Source organism: Anomalospiza imberbis, chromosome 3 (assembly GCF_031753505.1).
Source record: "Anomalospiza imberbis isolate Cuckoo-Finch-1a 21T00152 chromosome 3, ASM3175350v1, whole genome shotgun sequence".
In the NCBI taxonomy this organism is placed as follows: domain Eukaryota; kingdom Metazoa; phylum Chordata; class Aves; order Passeriformes; family Viduidae; genus Anomalospiza; species Anomalospiza imberbis.
In genome coordinates, this window is record NC_089683.1 from 25,925,462 (window position 1) to 25,945,423 (window position 19,962).

At 36.9% G+C, this 19,962-nt stretch overlaps 1 protein-coding gene and 1 long non-coding RNA gene across 12 annotated transcripts in view; one reads left to right on the forward strand and one right to left on the reverse strand.

Moving 5' to 3' along the window:
- The first annotated feature begins 1,460 nt into the window (after nt 1-1,460).
- LOC137472025 (uncharacterized) lies at nt 1,461-2,881 on the forward strand. Its single transcript, XR_010997980.1, has 2 exons — nt 1,461-1,685; nt 2,705-2,881. It is a non-coding gene; the product is annotated as an uncharacterized lncRNA (long non-coding RNA).
- Nucleotides 2,882-7,631: 4,750 nt separating this feature from the next.
- KHDRBS2 (KH RNA binding domain containing, signal transduction associated 2) overlaps nt 7,632-19,962 on the reverse strand; it is a 333,019-nt gene continuing 320,688 nt past the window's right edge. For 10 of the 11 annotated variants that reach the window (XR_010997053.1, XR_010997051.1, XR_010997052.1 and 7 more), the window contains one exon: nt 7,632-7,886. The gene's annotated coding sequence lies outside the window, so the exon portion shown is untranslated. Of the gene's footprint in view, nt 7,887-18,490; nt 18,564-19,962 lie in introns of all 11 variants that reach the window. The other variant, XR_010997048.1, reaches the window with a different exon arrangement.

Sequence of the window (19,962 nt, forward strand, 5' to 3'; positions counted from 1 at the left end):
AAACAGTAAGTGGTTAATTTCAAGTATGATATTTCAGAAGATGGCATTGTAAACAAATATGATACCATTTCATTATACAGACATTGTATCTCCTAAAATGGCAGGGTTTGTCACTAAATCAGACTGAATTTAGTATCTTGTGCTAAAGCATCAGGAAGAATTATCTTTATTTCAGATCTTGTGATATTTGGAGTTCAGGAAAGAGGAACTGAAAGTACTCAGTCATGTGTATTCTAATTTTGCTAGCACCCTGTACAGACTACAGTGTTGGAATTTCAGAATTCAGTGGGTCAGAATTTTTAATTAAAAAGTAGAGAGAAATTGAGTATTATAAATGTGAGTCAGGTGTTTTTTACTGGTCAGCTTAGTACTTCTTAAGACACAAAGAATAAAAGAGCATAAAAGAATTTAATGTGAAGAACCCTCTTGAAGGCACAAACCTTCAAAATTTGAAAGGAAATCTAATGACATTGTTAATGGTAACTAGAATATTTATAATATATACTCAGTAAGAAATATGAAATTATAGAAAAATATTGTAAGGAGACTGAACCCTAATTGCAGTCTTCCCTTATCTCCTGTTTGCCATTGTACAGACATGGCTGTGTTGGGCTCACTTATATGAGTCTGGGCTATGCTTCTTGGCAGAGCAGCACAGGCTACTTTTCCCAACACCTGTTTGCCTGACAGGAGAGTTCCATTCCTTCCCTGTGTTCCTAACTGGAGGGCTGGGGAAATCATCCCTCTGACTCCTTTTGGACAACCAGAATCCAGACCCAATATTTGCCTTCTATTTTCTGTGCTCAGATGAGTGGTGAATAATGAAACTAGGTCTCATTGCAGGGAAAAAACAAATCTAATCCAGTCATGCCTGGATGATGGAACAAGCCAGAAGGTCTCCCAGGATGGGGAGTCAGGAGTCAAGAATTTAAAAACAATTACAGCAAGCGACTCATGATGTTCTCAGGAACTTTCTCAATTTCCTTTTAGGTACTGGCAGGAACTGCACTCAGTAAGATTAGCAGAGTATAGTAAGTCTTTACAAAATCATTTTCTTTAGCTAAAGCTTCTGGCACTTGAAATGGTAAAAGGGCAGCTATAGTTTAGCTCACAAAGCTAGCTGCTACATTTTAGTCAGAACACAAGAAGATGTGGAGAGATTTAAAATAAGTAAGAGGAATTCAACATTTAGGGACTGGATTATACTAGGCACATCAATCCTGCTCGTGTCTGAGCACTAAATATAAATAGGGATGCAAGGTAGTTTCTTCTGTCCACTGAATGGCTCAGGCCATTGTGCAGGTAATGAGAACAGTGTGGGATATAATTCTGGAATTGCATCAGGGCCTGGTGGCTGATGTGATAATAAAGAAACTTCCACCTTCCTAGCTACCTTTGGTCATAGGTCTCTTTAACCCATGGAAAAACCTTGCATCTTAATGTAGTCATGCAGCCTTGTAAAATTTCAGAGTCTGGGCACAAAGAATATTCCACTGACTGTCACCCCTCACCTGCCTCCTCATGTGTTTGTCCGGTTGCAGACACAGTGGACCTGCCCATGGACTCTGGGCCACATGCAGTCAGTCAGCAGTGTTGGGGGCCCATGGGATGGATATATTTTTAATATGCAGTCCCAGCATGGCAGAAAGGTGCCATTAGCAGCATCTGGGGTCAACAGCAGAGCTGTGGGTGCAAAGGAATGCTTGTAACAAGTCCATTTATATCTCTGCTGCAGTTTAAAGCAGCAGATATTCTTCTGTCATATGAGAATGTGTGTACAAGCGTCATGCCATAGGACTGGATGCGAGATTCTTTTCTGTGTTTGGAAAAAGAACAATCTCCTTGGCTTCAGTGATACCTATTGAAATCTTCACACCATGGTTTTTAGCTAGAAGCCTCAGCTCCCAGCTCACCCAGGTCCCAAAACTGCACACTCACCCCCAAAGACTTCTGAGTCATGAAAAAAAAACCTACAGTGACCAGACATGAGGCCCTGAGCACTGGCTTGCAATTATCTGTAATGGGAAATTTTTGTTGTGGTACCTGGCAAAAGTCTGGGCCCAGTGAGCTACTACCTGGCAGTGCCAAGGCCCATGGGACAGGACAAGTTTGGGACCTAGCATGTTTTTAGGGATGTAGACACCCTTTCTACCAGGACTGATGTTTCTGGCACAAAACATCTTGGGATCAATTCAGTTTGCTTTATAAAGAGTGAGTTGGCACTTGTCAGTGAGCTCAGCTTGAGATGTCCTTCATACACAAGTAGTTCTCTCCCTCTACAGCAGTCCTGAAAGGGGACTGTGGATGGCCAAGGAGGCTTTCAGCAGGCAGACAAATTTTGTTCCTTTCTATTTGTATGGATAATTTGTCTTAAGACCAGTAATGACAATAGTGTACCTAGTACCATATTCTTTCCTTCCCAAGCAAGCTATTTTTGGAAGGTAATGTACAGCTCAGACTGATGGACCATGCTGCCACAGTCCGATTTCAGTTGAAGGATTTATCCTTTGTATTCCCACACCCTCTTGTCTTTTTCAATTCTACCTAACGAGAATGCTCTTGTAGCTAAAGGCAGGAAGAAATCTGTCACGTACACAGCTCTCCCTCTAGCATGCCTTCCCTCTCTCTTTGTCTTGCTCTCTCTCCTTTAATTGGGCTAGAGAGAAAACATTTAGCAATTTCTCTCCCCCTTTCCCCTCATTAGGCTAACGATGACATATTCTGTTTCCAGAGTGTCTGTAGGAGCACAGTATAGCAGCCACTGCTCATTGTTAACACTGGAGGATGAAGAAGCTGGTGGCTTCATCCAGAATTTATGTAGATGCATGTAAATGAGAAGGTATTTCCTTGGGATCAGATGTAATACAGAAGTGAAAAATCAGTGGGGAGAATTTCAGACTCTTGCTTGGTGGTGTTTTGAGCCTCCTATTATCTTACAACCTTGGTGTTTTTAGTGCAGATATTATCTTATAACCTTGTTGTTCCTAATGAAAGTACATTCTTCCTCAGGTACATTGATACAGACAAACCATGGGCTTTTTACATATTTTTTCAGGGCTTTAAGATTTATTTTGCCTGATTTCATTTATCACTTTTCTAGGTTTTTTTCTTACTTTTATCCGTATACTGACAAATCCATGTGCACTAAATTCCACATTTTTCCATACACATGAAATTAGAACTGTTCTCTTTCTTTTAATCCAGCCTTCCTACTTTTTATTTACTTCCTTTGTTTTTTGTCCTTCCTTCCCTCCTACTTGCCTGCCTTTCTTTCTTCACTTTGGAAAAAAGTAGTAATGAATTCTAATAATAGACTCTATACTTTGGTTACTGCTGCTAATTGCAATCAAATTTATCACCCTCTTTTAACTTCTGTTTGTTGCCATTTAAACATTCTCAAATCCTAGTCACATTACCGACTTACTTGTCTACAGAGCTAAAAAATATATAAATGGGTAATTAATCTACAAACAGTACAGGTTTCTATACATGAAAGTAAAATTAGTTTTAATTGCAGATTTGGACAAGATAGGCTAAGGTGACAGAAGAAACTGCATTTAATGCAACTGTATTTACAGCAGAGTGAATGATGTATAAATGCATATATTCAACAGTCACTGCCTGCAACTCATTTAATAGAATTATTAAGGAAAAAAAGTTCCTATAAATTTGAATCCTGATATTTAATGTATCTATTCACTTCCATCAGAAATGTTTAAATACTTTAGGACACTGATTAGTTAGCAAAGTCTCGTATTATGTCTGAGAGTGAGACAAATAATAGGACCTTCATACAAAAGAATAAACTGAAGCATAGAGTAAAACTGGCTACTAGAACTTCAGAGAATCACAGTTGTATCTAAAATAAACTAAAATTAAGAAAATCTTGGGCAAAACTGGAGCTCTATGTGGGTCATGTGTAGCCTCTCTTCTCGAACAGCGTTTGGTCTGATCCCCTTTTGTCTTCTTCCACCCCAAGCCAAAGCTCTCAGGCTCTTCTGCTGGCCAGCATCAGTTGACAGGCTTTGCTGTTCCTGGGGTGTGTCTAACCCTCTGGGCAGAGGTACCACTTCCAGAGAGATGCCATGGTAATGTGCATGCTCACAGAAATTTCAGGCAAATAGAGTGTGTTCCTGGGAAATATGTGCAAAACTAAGAATGGTTTAAGTGAAGGATGAGCTGAGCCCAGCATCCCAAGCCAGCAGAGTTTGCAAGGAAGTCTCTGTGCAGATTCAATCAGTGGCCTTTCTGCCAAGACTGTCAACAAAGGTGCCAATTAGTGCCAGTTGTGATGATGATTTTTGTGATGCCAGCACCTGTCCACTATGAACTGGACTGTGACCACCCTCACATTTCCCATTAGATGCTGAGCAGCTGTCAGGTGGTAGCAGAGCTGAATGATGTATTAGGTTCTGTGCAAATCAGCAAGTCAGACAGCCTGTATAGTCTCTAAAATGCCTTTCATGTCAAATTATTTTAATCTTTCTTTAATAATGCAACTGACTTTGTTCCTCTGATTTTAGTCTGTTTTGTAGCTCATGGATTATTATTCATATAATACCAAGTACCATTGTGTGACAAAACAAAACAAATTCAAATGCAAGTATAACAAGAATTTGAGCTGCAGGCACAAAAATCACACTTGCAAAAATGTATTTACACAGCCTTTTAGTAGCAATAAATTCTGTAACTGTAAACCTATCTGACTTCAGCACAACGTCGTCTTGATAAACAGAGTCCTGTACAGAGAAGTATTTGCAGTGGACATGTAGAGTTTTTAATGTATGCGGATTTTAATACTATTTACCAGTTCAGTTTAGAGAAAAAAAAGCAGCTTTTTATATACAGATGCAAACCAGGTATGCATGCACACATGTGCTGAGATCCTTACCAGGAGACCATTGCTCCTAGGGGAGTTAGTGTCCCTCACAGCCATTGTCCCAAACAGGCACAGGCCTGCACTGATGTGCCGTGCACACAAAATGTGCCGTGCACACAGCATGACCTCCCGGTCTGTGCTGTGCTCTGCACATCCTCTGCCCACGGGACAAGCTTGGCTGGCTGATTGCAATGAGGTAGCCTGTGGGCAGCTGCCACTGGGTCACACCAACTCCTTGCCTTTATCTAAAGCAGCAGCAACAAATTCCCATGTGTGTATCCCTTTTTCTTTGACAGTGAAAATGATTAATTGAATTATTTTGTTTTAGGAAAACCTTACAGGAACTCAAAAGACTGAAATATTGGGTAACCTTTACATGGATAGGATCTGCACAGGATACTGAGCCTGCACGGAGGCTCATTCAGTGGTGCGTAGCTTGGGCTTCCCAGCACCTGAATGGATGCCAGACGGTCTGTGCTAACCTTTTTTCTTTAAAGTGTTAGCTGCAATAAATGTTATTTTAAACCATATTTCGCAGTCTGAGTGTCCTTGTTACTGGGATTACAATGAACCAGCAACTCCTGGCACAAAATCCTGTTTGTGGGAATGTGTGTGCTGCACACAGCCTGTTGTGCTTTGATGTGTCTCTTTTCTGATCTTGCTTCAATATGACACCATTCCATCAGCCTCATGTTTTTTGCTTGTTAATTTTGTTCTGCTGTTAATTTGTTCAATATACCCCACAGAGGATTATATGATTCTTGTACTTGGAGATGTTCTCATGGGTTCAAGGGCACAACATTTTATGTAAAACTCATATTCACCATCCCACTGAAGAAAGTCTTCATGGAAATGCCCTAAACCCACATTATTTATTGGAAATAATTAATAAAAGGAGGTGTCTCTTCAAGTTCAAGCTTTTGTATTGTTTCATAACATGCACTTGATTATTTTGGTAATTTTTGAAAAAAGAATTACTGTAATTTTGTAGTGAAAAAAAATCAATTTTATAGAATAACTAAATAAGGCTGCACAATGTATCCAAGGTGTTCACCATGTTAAATACTGTGTGACACAGCAACAAAATTTTGCACAATATAAAACTATAAATAATGAAAAACTATAACAAAACTCAGTTCCTTCATCTGATACATTGGACTGACTCTCTAAGAAATACTGCAGATATTTGTGTGACTACACATTGAGTCTCCCCTCAAAACCCTGGATTCTTTATTCAGTCATGCCCTAAACATGATCTTTTAAAAGATGGATACAACTGCGTATATTTTATTTTTTTTCATAGCAAAAGTATATATGGTCAGAGTGCTTAGTAATTATAAAATTATAAATTATAAAAAATTCACAGATTTATATTGTGAATGATATTTAGGAACTGAAAAAATAGTTTTATATATTATTTTCTGTATGCGGGATATCAGATGGCTGATTTGTTTGGTTAGGAAGAAGAAAAGAGCTATTTGTAATAATTTCAGTTTCAAGGACTATTAGCTTAATAACAAGGAACTTGTCAGAAACTTGTATCTAGTGAATATTTTCTAGGCACACAGAAAACATTAATTTCTGTAGGCACTTACGAAATGAACACCCATTAGGGATTTTTGCAAATCCTTTGAAGTTTTGAAATAGATTGCACACGCCAATGCATTGAAAAGCTATCCTACTTTATAGTTGCAAACAAAGGATGAAAAATACATTTACAATCTCCAGTGGAAAATAAAATAACTTAAAAAAGAAAATAGAAAAAAAACCCCAACAAATATAAATATACATATACATTCACTTGAGATACTGAAAACATATTTTGGATATGGTTGTTTTGTCTCTCTTGACCAAAGCAGAATGGCTTTTCTCTGCAAGATGCTGCATGTAATGTACCACAGAGAAGTTTTTCTTCAAGATGGGTGCAAAAAAGAGGTTCAACATGATTTCTGATGGTAAGCTTGTGCAAACCCATGCAGGTCTACTTCAGCCAGTAATACTTCAAGACTTTTTATCTTTGGAATTATATAAAATGTTTTCTTTAGTAATTATTAATATCTTTAAAATCTAATTTATTACATTTTTGGGTAATACCACACGTATCAAATATCATGAGGACTGCATATAAGGAAATAATATAAGGGCATGCTATACACTTAATTTTTTCATTTTTAAGCACAGCACTTTTTCAGTTGCCACAACATTTAGCATGAGGACCCCAATGCTGTATTTTAGCAAGAAAATACAACATCCAGTTCCAGAAGGTTTTCTCCCCCATTAGACCTACAAGCAAAAGGAAGAGTCTTTATGCAGATAATGATTTAAGGTAGGAAATTCTTACAGTTCTTACATTAAAACAGCCTATTGGATATACTGCAAATTCCATTGCATTCAAAGAATTCCATACCTTCAGAGAGTTTCCAAAGCAGGACACGTGCAATGTGTTGTGTGTTGGAATACATTATCTCTGTTCTTAAGTTTTTCAAAGAAAAGCTGGAAAATCTGTATTTTTTCAGCAGTGCTGATGCAGCACATTATTTGCTGCAGTTCAATATATTATGCAGCAAAACTTGGTGTACTGTGCACCTTCTGTCAACATATCTTCCCATGTTTAAGACTAGAAAATATTAATGGAAGATGGGCCATATAATCAGGAAAGTGTGTTGTGAAGGAATTGAAACAAATAGCATGCATGCTGGCTCTCTGCTTGGCTTAGGTTTTTGAAATCTAGACAGAATTCACAGTTGAACCATTAAAGCAGAAAGGGATTTATTCTGTGTAGTTCCATCATCTTGTTACAATCTTTGTCATAGAAAAGGAAGCAAGAACCTTGTGCCATTTTCAGTTCTTGTTTAATGTCTTCTTCACAGGAAAATGCTGCCAGGATATTAAACTCATCTGTTCTTTTGGATAATAAGGATGTAATGTACCATTCTGACCTTTCCAAATGCTGTGTTTCAAATTACTGTTCATTAGATTTTTTTTTCTTGATTAAAGTCTCACTAACCTGTAGAAACAGAATGAAATAAGATCTAGTCAAGACATAGCATATCAAGCATGATCATAACAAAAGCACAAATTTGTATAGCTCAAGGGCTATAACAGATAGTAACACTTTGTTGTGCTATATGATTTCTCTGTTCATTCATAACAAAGAAGCTAAAATTATATTTGTTTAAAATTTTCACATGCTAATTCAGAGTCACAAGCTGAAGAACTTTTATTTGGTTCAAAGTTTAATTATGAGAATAAGAAATACACTATTTCTGGTATCCTGTAGAAAAGTTCCAGAGATGAAGCCATGAGAGAAGTGAATTATAATCCTCAAATGGAAATGTAATTAAAAGAAAAAATATATATGTCTGAGGGCCAGATTCTGTTAACCTTATTAATTTTTTATTTAGATTCAGAAATAGATATTAAGGGCAGAAAAAATGATGCATTATTGTCTAGTCTAACCTCCCGTGTGGTGCCAAATTTTATCTATCAGCCTCTGTAGCTTCTGAATGATATCTAGCATATCTTTCTAAGAGACCCAGATGGCTCTAATGGTTGAAAGCCCTCATTGTGAATTTGGTGATGGGGGAACAGACTGGAATTCCTGTCTCCAGCTAATTACACATTCTTTCCTCCTAAATTAGAGGGCTCTTTACTGTCAGGAATACTTTTAGCCTGTAGGCACCTGAAGGCTGTAGTCAAGTTACTTCTCAGTCTTTTCTTGACTGAATTAATAGCTAAGAATTTATTTAGTATTTCACTATTGGTACATTTTCCTGTACCTATTTTTGACTTTCCATACCTTTTTCAACAAACCATAAAGGTGCATGGCTTTCTAGTAAATTTTGACAAATGTGAAAAATGTGCCAATTTCTGAATACTATTTACCTATTTACTCTTACAAATATTACATTTGTCATCGAATAGCATCCCATTCATAGTTCATATCCAACTTACATTTATAATGACTCCATGTCTTCTCAAAACCATTACTTTTCTGAATAACTCAGGATCAAAACATACTTTAACCAAAATGAATTGTTAATCTAAAAAAAAATTAGATGCAAGCTGTCCCTCTGTATACAATCAAAAATAGGTCAATACGCTACTCCCTTGTGTTCACAGTTTAATTATTTTATCTGCAAGTGTCCATATTAATGGGACTTTAAACTGGAAGTTTAACACTTTCGGCTTGTTTCTACTTTCTTTTTAACAGTGAAGTGGTTTTGCCTACAGTTTAACCTCTGCTGAGGAGAACTGGCCAGCCTTGGGACTAATGCTACAGAATTACAGACATGGTGGTGATGAAATAACTCCTAATGGTGCTCCAGAGAAAAAAATAACTCAGTGTTGGTGTGGATGTTATGAATGCCTCCTGAGGGACTGCACTATCTGTCAGACCAATTGCTTAGCTGTTGTTTACCTTTTCTGTCTGTGTAGATCAGTAAGCATTTTAAAAAGCACTGGGTAAGAATCTGTTAGCACTTATGAAACCACAAGACAAAATAAGAAAAAAAAATATTGTTGTAACAAGGAAATTGCCCAATCTGGGCAGCGAATTTCTTTTAAGTGGCGTGTCTCATATGGACAAGTATCAAGAGATGAACATGGGGATGCAATGACAGGTAACAATCCTACATGATTCTCTGTAGGAAAATCAGGTAAGTATCATCCAGAGGAGCAACAGCCTGAAGTTCCATGTATAACTTTCCCTCAGATACATTTTTTTCTGAGCCTGAAGATTAAGGAAAAGTACATTTCCCTAGAAAAGAATCTGAACTCCAGGATGTAGTTGCAGCTGCAGGTTATACCAGTTGCTTTCTGCTACAATGCTGTATCCCAGGAGAAGGCAAGTCATCAGTCAGGAAAGGTTTACGATGAATAGATGTGGTATCAACTATTTTCTCACTTTCAATTCATATAGACAGCCCAATATCAAAAGGAAGTAGCAAAGCCAAAGTGAGTAATTTAAGATCCTTTCAGAGATCTAGTATCCCTATGGATGCACATGTGGTTAGCCAGGCAATGCACACACACACACACACACACACAGAGTGACCGAAATGTGAATTTACAACCTTTCCTGGTATCTACACATTTGAACTACCAGTGTGGCACATCAGCATCAGCTGTCCCCATCTGTCTGTGGTTGCCTTCAAGGACATTCTTACTGGGGGCACTAAAGACTAGATATATGAACTAATTACCATAATCTAACCTCAAGTGACTACAGGAATCATGAGAACTTCCTGCTGAATCCAGAGATTCCTTGGAGGACACATTTTTCCTCCTTCTTGATCAACTACAATCCTTGACATGCTTTCCTAGCAGGGCAGTACATAGAAAAAAGACTGGAACTCCACAGCACTGTGCATGGCTACTTTACATGGCCTGTCTACATGTGGTAATCTGAATCTGTTTAAGGATCATGAATGTTTTGTTTTGGGCTATTATAAAACCAGCCACCCAAACAATAGGACCATAAGGCTCTTCTTCTTCTGAGGCTGAGATTGCTGTCACTCACCCTATTCAAAGTGCTACATGCAGAACTACACAAATACATTTTATTGACAGCAGGATCAGGCACCTTCGTTTTTCATCCCAATATCAAGCCTACATAAACTTTGGCATCATTGATTTTGTTTCCATGGGACTCTGAAAAAAGGGCCCAGAGAATAACAAATAAACATCATTTAAAAAGAGGAGGAAGAAAAAGTGAAGTCTAATTGAACAAGTGTGTAAAATGGACATGTTATTTAGACAGCATTAACTAGTGACAGCTTGATTTTCAGAACATTCTATCTTCTACTTGGAAAAATAAAATTTAGGTAGTAAACCTAGTTTTCTTGACAGGCCCTTGAAGAAAGGATAAGGATTTTATGTGACAGATCTCATTGTGTTTATGAAACACTTTTTGTCTCCAAATATTTTACCAGTAAGCCAAATCCATGATAACTAATTTAATTTTATCAACGGATTGTGACATTAAGGTTTTTCTTATTTTCCTTTTTTTTTTCCCTTCTGGTTTCTTTTCTGCTTTTTAAAGTTTCAAGTTTTTTGAAAAGTTGTACAATTTTCTCAAAAATTAAGAAGCGGAGTCTCTTCTCTTAAGACATTAACTATATATGTATCCCACAGGAATCAGCTTTTCTGGTAACTGGATAGATGTCTGGTAAAATCACATTCTCTTATGAAAAGGGAAACAGGTGAATATTGACAATAGGTTTCAGCACATGTTTTTATACTGCCAAGAATTTTGGATTTGTTATGACAGAGTAGGAATGAAGACAAACCCTTCATGTTTGCATAGACAAGAAGTAATTATTTTGATAATTTTGAAGTCATATGAAAATTCTTATGCACAGATCTAAAATTCAATGTGCAACATTATTTGAAAGCCTTCCCTTTTTGTTACAGAGTATAATGAAGTCTACTGTCCAGAAATTAATAATATGAAAATACAACTTGAAAGAACTTATTGAAACAATTAAAATTGCACTTAGGGGTATTTTACTGATTTTATTTTTTACTGTTTTATAGCAGTTTCAAGACATCAAACTTTTTTATGTGGACAATTCCAGTCTTCCCTGAAACTTACTTGGAGTTTACTTCCCAGCCAAATAGATTTGTGAAATCCAAAAAGAAAACAACGAGTGTACACTGAGTATCTGTCACAAGTGTGTGTAAAGCTAGGCAGAATTCAGAGGAAATGTGACTGCTTCCCTGTCATCTTGACAAAGGCAACAGCTGGTGAGTGCCTCAGTCTCCAAAGAGGTGCTGGTTCAGAGATGTCACTGCCAGATCCAGCGAGCAGGTACCAATCCACTACCCTTAGGAGCAGAGGCTGCAGGAAACCCCCTCACCAGGTAGGCTGACCTGGAGCACTTAGTTCTTTCACCTCCTGCTACGGACCTGCAAAAGCTCCAACAGCTTTTGGAGACTCTGGTATGAGGCTGGAAGCAGTGGCTGGAGTGTGGCTTGGGAAGAGTAAGACTGAAATCCATGAAACCCCAGCTTGATTGTGGCTCGTCCTACTGGGATCTATAGAGCCTAAAACCACAGCACAAACCAGAAAAGGCAGACATTCAAAGATCGCTGCTTGTACCCCGGCTCCTCAGCACCATCACCTGCAATTTCATTCTCATTCTTCTCCAACTTTTCAGTGCTTTTCAATAGCTGTGTATTTAATCTCTTAAAGGAAAAAAAACACTATCCAAAAATAAATCGCTTTGGAAAATAATTTCAAATTTCATTCCCTCAGCATTCCAATTAAAGCAGTTTGCTCATTATTATAGCTTTAGTTTGCACATTCTGTACATATTCATTCTATATTACATATATATGTGCTGTACCTATGACAGACAGCAATTCCAGGTCTGTTAAATGTTTTCACTTAACACTTATTGAACACAGTCCCTGGTGCAGTGGGATGCTTAAACTCTCTGTGTGTAAAACCAAATAGATTTCAGTGATGGTCCCCACAAGCTTGTATTTTATATATCCTGAAGTTCCTCCTGTGTCAGATCAATACCCTCTTTTAAAGGGGTAAAATAAATATTATTTTATTTATCTGATTCTTAAGGGTATCAAATCTCAGTTGCTTCATACTGCATCACATGTGTACCATTGAACTGAAGGCTTGATTTCAAATCTTCTGAAGCCAGTGAGCATCACTGAGGGTTTGTGCTTGCCTGAATTTAATCACCACTGTCCTTTGTGATCACTAAACCAAAAAGTCACTGCATTTCCAGTCCTGAATAAAGAATGCTGGTCATGCACACAACACTGAAAGTGAAAAAATATGTACAAGGAGGTCAACAATAAAGAATGAACCTTTCCATTTTTTGTTAATCCAAACATTTGTGTTTCTGATTTAGGGATTATGGTTCAGCAGATGCCAACTGTTTACATTTCAGGAAAGGTCCTTCTGGTATGTATGAAGGACTTGTCCTGAAGTGAGTCTGCTTGATCTCTATAAATATTTGGAGGTAGTGTGCTACTTTAATGGAATTAATAAAAATAGTGGAGATTTTTATTGGTACATAGACTATATTCCACAGAACATCTTTGAACTGACTTGATGTAGCCCATTTATTGAACTGTCTGCTGTACTCTCATATTTAACACACCATCATTTTAGAGACAGATCTTACCACCTATACACCTATGATGAGACCCACTGAGGTGAACAGAATGTCTCACTGTAGTAAGATAAGACTTTTTTTTATATTTTACTTTCTTTGTCTGTCTGACATTGGAACTTGCTTACAGGTATCAATTCCTGGAGTTGTACACAATCAGAGTACTGGGAGAGAAAGGAGTATGCCAAACTGCAATAGGCAAATTGTAAAGGATAATGATTTAATGACATCTTTTATAGCTTATGGTAAGTCAAACTTTTGCAGTTTTAAGCTCTATTTCTCACAGTTATTACATTTATCACTCTTAACTGTCCTCTGCTTGGATAAGGATCATTCAAATCTTTTAAATGATATGCCTAAACATATGATTGATTTTTGTTGCATTGCCCTTCACTCGCCTTTTGCCCTTGACAAAATCAGTCATACCGTCCCTTTTTCCAGTTCTCACAGAGAACTAGTTGTGCCAAACAATTTCCATGTGATGGAAATACCTGCACTTTTGTTGACAGGACAGACACAGGCAGGATTCTATGAGGCATCTGTACCTCTGAAGCATACACATTGTATTCTTCAAGTGAATTATTTGCCACTGTAATGTTATACTTACCACATTCTTCCAGCTGAATCCACAGAAACTGGGATGAGCTGAATGATTTTAAATAGTTCACAAATATTTACAAACTAAGTGGTTTTTACTCAGAAGTATATTTATGGTAATGCTAAACATAATACAATAGTACAGAAAATATTTCTGGGGCATAGGACAAGTAGAAATTCTAATAAAGAGATCTGGAGCACAAGATCAGCAGATACATAGAAAACACAAAGCACATAGATTACATTTTTTTATTTAATTCAGGGTAATTTTTCCGTGTTGTCATTATATGATACATTAGAGGAGCCTGCAAAAGTCTCACAGTTCTTGCACCCTCTTCTGAGGTTCTCTGCAGAGATAATTCTTCCTGATTTAATCGACAAACTCAGAGTGAATACCCAAATATCCAAAATATTTTCCATTCAATTACCAATTAAACAACCAGCCATTACAAAAAATCTTGCTCTCTATGTCAATATTGCCATATCTTAAATATCTCTTTGGACTAGGGTCGATTGGGCAGAGTTAAAAAGCTGGATGAGATTACGATAAAAAGCCATAGGAATAATTGGAAAGACATAATAAAAGGCATTCCACCACTTGGTATTCATATAAATATTGATGCTGAATATACTTTAATTAGAATATAAGAATATGACTCAAAGTGAGATGTCAAAACAGGAAGTGCATAAAAATATAAGTAGGATAGGACTGAAAAGACGAGACATCTCAGACATTATGTTAAAATGGGCCACTGAGAAATACACCATCATGCAATATCCATTTTGACAAAATGCAGAAAGATGTACTTCAGAATTCTGGGTACTAATTTTTATTCCTTGATTTTAAATTCATTGGATTAACAGAAAATATCTAGAAGTCACTGTGTCCCTCCCTGAAAGAAACATCTGCTTGATGTGTAACTGATGTCCAAGAAACAATAAACAGTTGAATGGGATAGGCAATTACAATATTAGATTGATTTATAGCCCAATAGTCTGCTTTAATCTGCATCTAAAATACCTGAAAAATTCTAGTGGCTAAACTGTCAGTGCTCCCTGTAGATGAAAATTTTATTATTATTTTAATTTAGAAACAAGAAAAAGCAGAGAAGGCCAGAGAATACCAACTTTTTAAAAAAAATGCCAGATGAGCTTGAACAAATCACTATTCCTAATTCCTAGTAAGCACTGAACTGAAATGCTTCTAATACATTTCATAAATATGTGTTTATGTGCAATGGGAATAACCATAATTCTGGTGAAAACATTACTCCCTAATCCCTCAATAAGAATAAACGTGGCAAACCCCACTTTAGTCTTCTACTGGAACCCTAATGTTGAATTCTGTTCTGAACATATAACACAGAGAAAAATTCTAGGGCAATGTGTCATCTTATTTAAAAAAAAAAAAAAAGTCGCAAATTCTTCCCCTTGGAGACAAGAATGAGACATCAGATTCCTGAGCCTGGGGATGAACTTTCTCTGTTGGCAGTTATTCCTGCTGGGTAACCTATCACTACGTTTGTAACCTTAGCTTAGGTGTAGCACTGCTTATCCAACAGGCCATCTCTTTCTGGGTCCATACCGCAATCTGAAAGAGGTCCTCTGTTTATTCGTGTAACTGCTTATTTCACCAACCCCCCATGCACAAGTGGAAGGTGATTGTATACCTTGGTGCCAACACATGCAGCCTTTATCTGTGCTCCATTTACTGAGAGATGAGGGTGCTTCATGCTGATAATTTTAGTTTTTAACCCAAAGAAGAGTATGATTCCAACCTGTGTTTTTTCTTATTTATATAAACACTGATAATTTGTTGCCTGTTTTAGTACTATGGAAAATGATGCATGCATTGCCAGCTTTTCTTGACTATTGCTTAAAAGGAAACAAATAAGCCAAAATCTGGGTTCACTTTTAAGGCTTTAACTTCATGTAAGTTCACTGTTAAAGCTATAGAGAATGTAAAATCTGTTGCCCTGGCAAGGAAACTTTCTATACTAACATCCAGCTTTCTGCTCATGTCTGGGCACAGGAGGTTTCACGAGCTGCTCCAAGTCATCCCTTTAAATCTGCGTTGTCACCTGATTTTGAAGCACGTTGTACTCCTTGGGTCTTTATGGGTAATTTCTATGCAAGCACTGTTGTGTAAGCACAATATCCTTGTTCCTTGCCTAAATTTCAGTTATCCCTGCTAGGCAGCCTCCAAGGCACACAGCTTTTTATTCTTCAGAGAAAAGAAAGTATTCCATCTTGCTTTGTGTTTCCAACTTCCGTCTTGAGATTCCAGCCTTTCTAACTTTCTTCGTGCATTTATCTAGTGACTAAGAGGATCCAGTTGCTTGTACTGAGGAATTGCTGCCCTAACTGAAGTCTTTGAACTTGTAATTATCTTTCTAAAGTCTTTATTATACCATATATGTTAAAAAAGGTTTTATATCTTAACATGACAAGTTTAGAAGTACATTAGAGGAGACATTCAGAGCATACAAATATAGCTATGGAGATGAGTATTAAATATTAATTTACAGGAAGATGAAAGTGCATGGATTGAATTTCTATCTTGGATTAGGATTGTAACCAAAATTTACTGGTCCTGTCTTCTTAATTTTCTTCATGTCCCATGAAGACTGGCATTTTTAGGTTGCAGAAACCTCTGAACAAATCTCATATCAGCTCCACAGGAATTATGATTAGCAAAGGTAGGTAACAGAAAGGACAGGAAACGGCAGCTGTGTGGGAGAGAGGCATTTCCAAAGAGTCTCTGAAAGACAAAACTGAGTTTACTGTTTCAGCAGTGGGAAATCTGCTCCTAAAAGAGGCCTTGAAGAAGAATTCCATTTCTGTAGCATTGGAGTCCCTGGGTGGGCAAGGATAGGTTGGATTCAAATCTACACAGGGACCCTCAGCCAATGTCACTCAGCCCGCAATGCAGATGTAGCACTGGCCAGAGAGCTGAACAGGGTTAAACCTCAACAAATCACATGTACAATTGGAGCTGTTATAAAAGGAGCTGCAGGAATAAACTCGAGGCTGTTTGTCACAAGAACTTGGGAGTGTGTGCTGTCACTGTCCTGACCCACACCCCCCATCAAGTTACACATTTCTTTAAAGGAAAATTAAATGTCCACTGTGCAAGACTTTGGAACTGCAGTTGTTAAATTATTGCCCAATTTTAGACATTTTTGCATAGGGAGGTTCAAACTAGACATTTTTATTTCGGTCAGGAGATATCCTGTGCATTATCTCTGCATTATCAGAGAGACAGAAGAGAAGCAAGAAAGCTGACAACACTAATTGGATTGATAAATGTTAGGGAACCCAAAAAAACATAATGGGAGAGGGAAGTCTCTTTCAGTACACTGGAGATTAAAAGGGAGAAGCTAGTAAAAATACCCAGCTTTGCCTGTGATTAGAAAAGGCTGCACTTCTCCTTCAAAAAATAATATTAAAAATTATTCAAAAAATAAGTCCTATTTTCTCAAAGTAGAATCACTTACTGGGATGAGTGAAGTGGTATAATTTTATCCAAAACCTTGAATCATTCTGCATAATTGGCATCCCATCCAATTTATTAAAGAAGGTTTACAGAGAATATATAAAAACATCTGACCTTTCTTTTATCAGAGTGGGCTACAAAGAAAACAAATGCATTCTGTGGAGACTTCTGTGTTGAATTTTTGGCCCTGCCAACTCAGCACAGCTATCACAGCTCTCAGAGGATAATCTGGAAATGCACAGTGACTTCAACCCTGTATATTTGTTTTGCTTGAACACAGTAGACAAGAACTGTCTATGGACACTCTTCATGCTTAGTCTATCATCCCAAGAACTCCTGAGGAAAGAACTGATATTCTGCAATAATTTGCTGCTGCAGCATTTTACTCTGCTTCAGTTGTGTTGGCCATTCCTATAGCTTGTGCTCTGTCAGAGTACTTATGGAGAGTGCAGCATATACCAGTTTATCCACAACCTTGTTCAAGTTCAGAAATATAAGTAAAAAATATTTTTGTTCCCCAACCCCCCAACTTCACATATTGAATCTAAGGAAAAATTTATTCTTTTGGGTAATTTGTAGAGAAGTACAAATAGGTGCATGGAGTACTAACAGACTTGCAAACTTATTCCAAATAAAGGATGCACTTAACAATACTGGGCAAATATTCAAAGAAACTTAGTAATAATAATGACAACAACAATACAACAATAATAATGACAACAACAATAACAGAAGGGGACAACTAAGGAGGACCACAAAGGGTAGAAGGGCAATGTACAAGCAATAAAAATTTTATGGCCTGCAGAAACATAAATAGTAGTGATGAGACATAAATCAAAACATAGCTACTTCATCTTCAGGCTGAGGTTACAGGATGACAATTAGGAAACTGTTTTCCATTTAAGTGGATTTGTTTGATTGTAAGTCACGAGAGACAAAAATTTGATGCTCAAGATGCATTTTAAAATTAAATAAAATTTCAAGGAGAGCTGTGATTTGAAATGCAACATTTATTTCTACCTTATAAGGCAGTGTTAGAAGAAGTTCCCTTCATATCTTTCTCAATAGGCTTTTATATTAGCAAATGCTCATATACTCAAGTACAAAATTACTGTAATAGAAAAAGGGAAGGGGTTCTTTTAATTTGCTTTGCTGTTTTGAACATTCACTGACCTGCAAAACATGCAAAAAACCCATTGGTTTATTCACTCACTAGAAGGCTTTAGAAATATCTCATCACTTTTACAGGAGTAATAACTGCCAGAGCTGTGAAATTTGGTGATTCAGACGTTAAGAAGAAACATTGGTACCACTGATGCGCCTTATATATGCTAACAATAGGTACAAAAGTTATTGGATTGCATAATATTCATTTCTAACCTGGAGAAGACTTAGGATCTTATTCCATAGAAATAACAGAATGAATGGAAATCAGTTAATAGGATTAAACCCACTGTAGAGAGATGTGAAGCATAAAGCCATAGTTAATGACTCGTGATCTCTCTCCCTCCGCCCCTGTCAATGAAGTCTCTTTATTCCTCTTTGGTCTATGCAAATCATGTATATGCCTCCCATCCAGCAGTTCATGACCTTGTTCGAGTACTTAGCCTTTTCCTTAAAAATTCAGATGATGGTAAGATTACTTTTTTTAAACAGCAATGAAATGTATTATACATGTGTGAATCAAATGAAAAATATTAATTCTGAAATGGTAGCTCTATTCACTAAAAGAGTTTATGTAAATCAAATTTTCACATCTTTGTTCCAAGCACTCCAAAAGAAGATGTGATGCTGAAACCAGGGTATTATTTTGGCATGCTTACTCCTTCACCTGATTTTCCCTGATCTCTTAATATCTGCATTGTGGGTCAATATCACAAAACATGTACTGTTCTTTCCCCAGCTGAGCCACTTGTGGAGTGTTTCAGAGTATCTAGATGTGGCACTCGGTGCCATGGTTTAGGTGTTAGGGTTAGTTGAGGTGTTAGGACTGGGTTGGACTCAATGATCTTGAAGGTCTCTTCCAATCTAGTTATTCTGTGATTCTGTGACTTAGATTGAGACAATACTTCATTATACAAATATAAATCTCTGGGACTTAACTCTTATTTCAAGTGACAACATAAACTGCTTAAATGTTTCTCATATTAAAAAGATCTCAAATTCCATATTTCCATTATGATGAAATTCATACCAAACTCTTACTGAATAAATAACATATGCACTGTTATTGAATAAAAAGAATTGCATATCTAAATAGAAGGAACTGAAGTATTGTTTTAAAGACAATTGAATCTTGAGTATTGCTTTAAAGACAATACCACTTTATTAAATCATATTGTAGTTTATGCAAAATATTGCAATATCTTTAAAATCTAAGATTAGAATTAGCATTTCTTTAGCTGATGAAACTCCAGAAAATACACTGATAAATATTTTGAAGGTAAGTTTCTATTACAGATCCTGAGATTTTTATAAAATAACCTGGAGGAAAGCAAATCACAGAAGTAAATTCAACCTGTACTCAGAAACAGTGACTGAAGTTTGCATGCATAGTTAGGAGAGCTCTGTGGAGTTAACCTAGTAACACTGTGCTAAATCTTGGCTTTCTTCAAACTGGAACAAATTTTTAGACTATTCAAATTACTATCACTCTCTTGGCAATAGTGCAATAAAGTTCTGATTTTAAACCCAGAAGCATTTGCTCCAATAGTATTGCTGTGGATGAAATATCACACTATTTTGTCAATATCCTCTGAGCATAATATTGGTGTGATTGCAAAGTAACTATTAAAAATTACATGACTTGGTGGTATCTTTAAAAAGCAGAGTTATTTTTCTGGCAATCCTCT